General features: G+C 43.1%; 1 protein-coding gene across 1 annotated transcript in view; it reads right to left on the bottom strand.

The window, feature by feature from the left end:
* LOC107590286 (catenin delta-2-like) overlaps nucleotides 1-7,815 on the bottom strand; it is a gene marked incomplete at its 3' end in the record, with an annotated part of 211,179 nt that extends 203,364 nt beyond the window's left edge. The window contains exon 1 of the mRNA XM_016278997.1: nucleotides 7,562-7,815. The remainder of the gene's footprint in view (nucleotides 1-7,561) is intronic.
* Between the last annotated feature and the right edge of the window lie 364 nt (nucleotides 7,816-8,179).

Below are 8,179 nucleotides of genomic sequence, written 5' to 3' on the forward strand. Positions count from 1 at the left end.
GAGGCATCTGTTGACACAACAACATGCCTGGATACTTGCCCAAGGGATACTCCTGTCCGAAGAAAGGCAAGATCTGTCCATGGGCTGAGGGTCTGACGGCAGAACGGGGTAACAGAAACCCGGTAAGTGCCGTGTCGCCATGCCCATCTCGGGACCCGGTCGTGAAGCCAACGCTGAAGCGGTCTCATATGAAGCAACCCGAGCGGCGTGACAGCGGCTGCGGATGCCATATGCCCCAGGAGCCTCTGAAATGGTCTCAGTGGAACCACCGTCTCGCACTGGAAGGACCCCAGGCAGTTCAGCATTGACTGCGCACGCTCTACTGAGATACGTGCTGAGAGGTTGACCGAGTCCAGCTCCATGCCGAGAAAAGAGATCCTCTGCACCGGGGAGAGTTTGCTATTTTCCCAGTTGACCCGAAGCCCCAATCGGCTGAGGTGACTGAGCACAATATCCCTGTGTTCGCACAACTGCGCTCGGGACTGGGCCAGTATGAGCCAGTCACCGAGGTAGTTGAGAACGCGAATGCTCGCTTCCCTCAATGGAACGAGGGCTGCCTCCACGACCTTGGTGAAGACACGAGGTGACAGGGATGCTCCACGGCTGGGCAGGGGGCTCGTGAGGAGGCGCAGCATCCTTGAACTGAACCCTGCTGCCCATTAGCGAAGGGAGAGGGGGACGGCCGTGTGGAGACTGGGTCTCGTGCACCGCCGTCCTCACCCTCTTGGGACCCGGAGGCAAAGGAAACTGCTCTTTTATTGAAGTTTTGGGTACCACTGGCTGGGTAGCCAGTGGCGGAACAAAAACAAAGGCAAAGCCGCATGGCAATCGCGTGCTCGACCGGAGGGATGTCCACATACCCTTGGGCCGCCCCCCCGTCGAGGGTGGTGAGGACGGAGGAGGCACTAAGTCTGTTTCGGGCAGAAAAAGGTGCCTTCCAAGACTTTGTAACCTCCTCATGCACTTCCGGGAAGAATGGAACCGGAGGTGGCTGCCGACGCCCGGCCTGCGCCCCCAGGAACCAATCATCCAGCCTTGAGTGTTCGGGAGAAGGCGGAGGCCTCCAGTGCAGCCCGACGCTCTCAGCGGCCCGGGAAAGCATAGCGGTCAGCTCTGGATCTGACTCGGGCAACGCCACTCTTCCTGACGGTGGCAGTGCAGCCGAATCCTCATCTCCAGAGTCTAGCTTGCCCTAATATGCAGCGATCGACATCCTGTCCTCTGCCTGTGTCCCGCACAAGATGCTGGACCCCGCCCTGTCCGAGGACCCAGCACTCTCGTCCGGAAGCACCAGGTGGTGCGACATGCTTGAGAAATGAGAGGCCCGCGGAGACGTACTCGACGGGGAAGCTCTCACCGTAACCCTCAGGTCTCCCTGACCATGAACCGAAGTAGCCCTCCGGGAACCAGAGGAGCTAGAGCGGGGCATGGCAAGGGGGATACCCCCCCGTTTAATGAGGAGGTATCTAGACTGCAACGTCGCGATGGTCATGTTCCCGCACTGAGAACATGACTCATCCATGAGCGCTGCTTCAGCGTGCTGTAAGCCCAAGCATGAGAGGCAGTGATCATGACCATCAGATGGAGGCAGGAAACGACCACATCCAGAAACGCACGAGCAGGAAGCCATCTTTAAAAAGATGCCCGTCGCTCGTGAAGCTCTTTCAGAATTTGCTCTTTTAGAAGGAAACACTCTTTTAGAGAGAGCGCTGAAGCGCCCAGGGGAGGTTGCGGCGAGACCGCAGAATGGAAGCTGCAGCCCGCCGAGGTTTCAGCAGCCTGGATGGCAACCCTCGCTGATACGCCGTCACACCAACGCCAGCTGTTTCTCTCGAACACTCGCGGAGATTCGTCCTGTAGAAGGCTCGGCTCCGAAGCGAAAAGCTGATGTGCGTTTGCACGCGCTCTCCTTTTATACCTGCGCTGTGGGGTGCGCGTGGCGAAACACGCACGCCAACTGTCATTGGCTTGTTTAGTTAACACTCAAAGGTGATTGGGCTCTCGGGCGAGATCCCAATTCGTCAGTCGTGACTGACTGAAAGGGAACTTTTGTTACGGTTACGGCTGTCATTTACACTACCCCAGCATTTTTGACCCTTGAAAATGGAGACTCTAAAAAATGCTGCAGATTCCGTTTTATTTTGAAAACTCTGGGGTTGCGTTTCAGTGTAAAAGGACAAAAACAGAGACGAAAACGATGGCGTGGCTGCCCACATTCACTCTGCATATCCTTGACGACCGTGTAAACAATAACACCATGCTCATTGTTGTACCTGCATGAATAGTCATGTGACATGCATTTTCGGTTGTGTAGTGTGGATGGAGATCGTTTCTGAAACGCAGTGAAAACGCCAGTGTAGACAAGCATCGTTTTCATTTTAAAAACGCCATTTTAAAACGAAAACGCACTAGTGTAAACAGCATAAGTCAGTCAAAAATATAAAGTTAGATAAATCAGTATGATTTCTTTTGAGATAGCATCCTGTTTTCTGCATGAATCATAGCAACGTGTTTAAAAATAGCAACATTTGCGATGTTTAGAATATAGTTAAAGGTAAAGTGTCATTTCTGTGCCACTAATGACATCAAACTGAACTGTTTGTATAAGCAGCCAACTGGGTTGGGCATAATAATGTCTTAACCATGGGGTAAGTGTTTGCAACAGTCATTATGTTTGCAAGAAATTACATACCCTGCTTTAAATATAGTTGAAATGTAGTTAAATCAATATTTTGCATTTAACAACACTGACACATGCATATCACCACTGTTTTTTAGGTCAATACTATGCAATTTTTCCAAAGTTATTCGACCCTAGATGTTACTGAAGTGACACTAGCTGGAAAAAAGAACAGTGCCCACAATGTTTCATTCCAAACAAGAACAATTTTGTAACATGTAACTATTAACTATAAATCCAGTCTCATTTGTTTCCACTGAATGTTGGCCACATAATTGGTGGCCCTTCTATCAAGTAGCACTTTAGTATTTGGATAGGGATGACACAAGGGGATCAGAAGGGAAGGAAAAGGCAAACACTCCGAAAATGGTTTCATCCTTGATAATTACATGCAGTGAAGTGTGACTCTGCAGCCAGCACCCCAGAGAAGGTTGGGGCAATCAGTCAGTCTCTGTACCCTCTACTGGGGAAAAGGGGACTGAGGTCATCTTTTCTGCTACTAAACCTGCAGGTGCCCAACGCCTTTGTAATGACTCACGAACTGATAGAAATAAGAGATAGCATTTAGAGATAAAATTTATAGATCTGCACATATATAGTTTGTATAATACATTATTTAAAAAAAATATTACATATAATTATATTATATTAAAATATGTTAGTCTGATCTCATGTCTCATTCCTTAAAGGACCAAATTAAAAGGGGCACATCTTACCCCACTCTCCCCTTATTATGTCATACTTCACAATTTTTGTGACAAAGCTTCACACATCAGCATAATAGTATACCATGTGATGCTACCTCAATCCCATAATTTAAAAACAAAAGTGCGTAAAATTAGAACTTGCTTTGTCATTCATCTCCCATCCTTTTTAGACATCTTTTTTCAATGAGCAGAACCCATCTGTCAATCAAAGATGTCACTGGGTGGAGTCCAACCATGCATTTGATTTACTTTTCTACACAGCTAAAAATACAGGTCTAAAAATAGCAGGCTTGGTGTTGAACGCTTTCTACTCAAGGTGTGCAAAGCAGCTGAGGTGCAACGCACTGACAGGATGCGGGCATATTCAGGAACATGATATGACATGGCATTTGGCGGGTTTTAGCTGTGAAGGAAGAGAATCCACGCCGTACGATTAACCCCGTTTTCTCCCAAATGAGTGTTTACTGTTTGATTCTTAGACCCTTTCTAAAAAGAAAAAAAATCAATACGGTGAGACACACCGACTCCACTGACTCAGCAAATGAGGATCAGTCGGTCAGAGAATTATTTCCCTCCACAGCATAAAAACAAGACAATATAAAGCAACCATTCTATCACGTGTGGAAAAGAAAACACCAGGAATGGTGGAGTTAAACAAGCAGAAAAGTTATATTTTAACCTCAGCAAAGCATCTTGATACTTTTAAAAGCATTAAAAATGCCAAATTCAAAAGGATTATGGGATATACTGTTTCCACACATCTCCAACATCTTTTTTTATGCACTTCCAATTTTATGGAAAAAAAAATAAAAATCAGAAAGGCTAGTGATCATGTCATCCAACTTACATGACCTTGATTTGGAAAACAGAATAAACAGTCCTGTTTATCTATTTACAACTCCCTGACAAATTCACACTTAACCACCTTGTATGAAATAACGCCTTTAGGAACAAGATGACCATATATTCACATTTTTCTTGTGACAGTACCGTTCTTGACAACTGTGTCTGCAGTTATTTTGTGTCTTAGTGATATTTGAGGCAGAACTGTGGGAGATCTGAAATATGAGATTTCAAATAAGTTGGCACATGTAAGGAAAAAGGTCTCATATGTAGGATTCTCCCAGGAAGATAATGGGACATCTAACAACCACTAAAAGCACCAAGTGAGACTGTGAATGAGTGTGATATTGCTTTTACACAGCAGTTCAATAAACAACTAGTTAAAATTGAGCAACTTACATTTTAGACACAGTATTGCTAGGTCCATTTTTGAAAAAGTTAATAGTTCAAAAGAAAGCCACGGCAGCATCAACCATATCTCGGAAGAACACACAGCAGTTATGTTTCATCATTCAATCAGCGTTTTGAACTAATTGGTTGGGTGAATGATTCAATAACTCACTTATATGGTGTGTTCAAAATCGCATATTGCAACATTTGTACTACATTTGAATTTGAACTTTGTGACCCTTAAAAAAGTATGTTCTATATAGTATGAATGAAATTCGGATGTACTACATCTGCCATATGGTCATGTGACCTGCAGCGTCAGTTGCTTGGCTTCATTTACAAATACTCTCTCCTGACCTCAAAAGTAAAGTATCCATCAAATGCGCATTTTAGAATCTCACCAGTAGTAGTAAATTATCTTTACCTAGTTTTTCACCTACTGTTTTTCAAATACTATGTATAGGCTACTCTTTTGGCGTACTGTTTTTTGCATACCATATATTGTATGCAAAATATAGTATAATATCGATTTCAGATGTAACTTTAAAGTTACTTGTTTCACTGCTGACTGAATCAGAGTTTTGAAGAAATCCGTTCAGTGAATGATTTGACTCATTCATATAGACGGTCACTGTCGCCACCAAATGGTGTGACAATGAAACCTGCAGAAAGAGTCATTAAAAACCCCCACCACATTTTGCCATGGCGACAAATTTTCATTGGGTACATTACATTCACATTTTCTGTAATTACACCATTTAGGCAGACTCTGTTAAACTAATGGAATATGATCCAACATACAAAATAATTGATAATAAAAAGAAACTACTTAATTTTAAAATGAATTCAAGCTACACTTCCTGTATTCGCTAACGCATTCTCTGGAAATCAAACCCGTTTCCTTACACAGATGAACAATGAACAGCTGATAACATAAAAATCGCATAAAATGAGACCTGACTTCATCATCTTAAGATCCTTGGTTGCCCGTATAATTATGTTGAACCTGTCCCTTCTGGCGTCAATGACCTCACTGATTCAAGCTTAATGAGTCAACAAAAGTGACAGGATTTTTTAAGCTCGTCATTGCCCACCAGTAAATGATGTTCGTTAGCTCTATATAAATCATGCAAATGCTGACCCTTTTTAACCTGTACCGGTCATGTGTCAATGAGGGGGGGAAAATCTGAGCAAATAAAGCCATGTGTCTCCAAATTAAATCTGAACCACCACTCATTGTAACCCAAGATACATCCCATGGTTAACAACAGAGCCTACCCCTCACCTTGTGATCAATGAAATAAATAATTCATATCACGGAACAGCAAATATGATGACAGCTTCTTAAACGCCAGCCTTTCTAGGTGCTTAATTAGCCTTTGGAGAGCTTGACATCTAAACAAATTAGTAACCTGCACAGCAAAACCTATGATGGATCTGAATACTGACATACAGTTACCCACCAACAAGCCACTACAATCCATTCAGTGGATTGATTGATATTTATATTGCGAGCTTCTCATCTTCATTCAACATCGTTCATGCCTGATGACCTGGCCACAAGTTGATTTTCCTTGAACAACAGGGGCCTGAATGCCAGGCATGAAATAAGTCTGTTAAAATAGTGCATATCTGTGAAAAGCACTTCACACGTTCTACCCGTTTCATAACTAAACACATGGTGCTTTTCAAGCGTGCTGCCACTGCACAGAAGACAACCGAGAGACGGCAGACGAGAAGAATTAATAATCCAGCCAAATCTTCTGGCCCAGTAAGAGCAAACAAAACTGAAGCTCTTCGTTATCTCTGTCCGTGCATGCTTTCAAACAAACAGCAAGGAGATAACTGAGATGTTTTGATAAACAGGATCTCAGTACTTTAGACATCCTTCATCCCATTAACATGCTGCAAGCAGTGTGCATTTCATGTGAAACCATGAAATTTGCAGGGGCCATTCTGTAGATAACATTACACGCCTTTGATCCAGCTTTGTCCTCATCATCTACAGCTCATTCAACGGGCTTATTTAAAGATGCGATTAGGCACTCTGTGGAAAGATCTGCCAGTCAGCTCTCCAGATCAATACAGCATTCCCTCCTAATCGACAAGCTTCGTCACCTCCTTTCCAGCACTGTAAAATACTTACACCTGAAATGCCAATTAATGCCTTTGTAAACAACAATAGTCTTGACATATGAGCACACTGAGAGCATAACATCACTTCAAAAAGGTTTTAAACAGCAGTTGAACATGAAGACAATACTTTTAATTAGTGTGAGGAGCTTTTAACCTCCACCCCGGGTCTATCAACATCCAGTGCTGCATCCAAACCAACTTATAGCTTCACATCTCTTATATATTCTGTATAAGTAGCACATAATGAAAAAAGTAATAGTTGTAGATATCTTGAAATTCTATATTCAGTCCGACAATGCTGGAAGTGGACCAAACTGAGCGCAATTTTTATTTATTTTTTGTCTGTTCAGCAGTAACTCTGGATTAAAGTATTTCAAATAGCCATACCAACCTAACGCAGTTCTCAAGGTGAAAAGCAAAAACCTTTGCAATTGATGTGCAGGTGTACCTGCCATGACATTGAAGAGCTTTGTTCAGGTGTTTATGAGCGAGAGAACAAATCACATCTTTCTTTATTCCCAAATTCACTACACCTTCCACTCACCCACCTTCCATTTCACATTTGGGTCAGTCTCTTTAAAAGAGCTGCGATGCCAAATTCTATTGTTAAACTGAACATAGATGCATTAGCTCTTTTTGTCTTTATTCAGGACATTGAGGCAGGTTTGTTGGAATTGAATTCAGTGCTATTTTCCTCCATCTTAACCAAAATAACAAGCATCTTAGACATAACTGAGCTAACCTGAAACAGCGCATTACCCCGCAAACAAACACTGAGTGCGATGGAATGACATTGTACACTCACCAAATGATGTCCAGGGAACAAACGCTCTCCTCTCCCCGCTTTAAATCCGAAATTCAGCTGGATAAGAATCCTACGTTCATGCCCTGCGGAGGCTATTTAAGGAAATTAACTGTTCTCTGGATGTTGACTCAGTGAGGGACAACCATCGGCTGCTGAAAGAGCGGATCGCTGCGGAGGCAGAGCGCGCGGTGATGCTGCCTTTTCGGAAGCTCAAGTTCCCATCACAGCCTTCATCCACACGCACACATCCACACGCGCAGGTGTCGCGCTGAATTCATTCATAGACCACCATCTTCTGGCAGTATACTGTATGAACATGTTTTACACACCTGTTCTATGTTCAGCATTTCATTATTTTAACTAATACCCTTCTTTTGTAACATTTAGTTATTCACATAATGAAGTGTATATTAATTGATTTATTGTTAATTCAGACCTATGACTGTAGAAATGTTTTCTGTTTTTTTGACATTAAATCGTTACATGTTTGCTATTTATTTTGATACCCCTGATCACGGTTTTGATTTATATTTATGTGTTAAGCTATGTTGATTCTGTACATTGTGCGATCATGTAAGTAGGCAATATAGCCTATATTTAAATCACACAGTGCAACAC

The sequence above is a fragment of the Sinocyclocheilus grahami genome, unplaced genomic scaffold (genome assembly GCF_001515645.1).
Source record: "Sinocyclocheilus grahami isolate Dianchi unplaced genomic scaffold, SAMN03320097.WGS_v1.1 scaffold126.1, whole genome shotgun sequence".
Classification (NCBI taxonomy): Eukaryota; Metazoa; Chordata; class Actinopteri; order Cypriniformes; family Cyprinidae; genus Sinocyclocheilus; species Sinocyclocheilus grahami.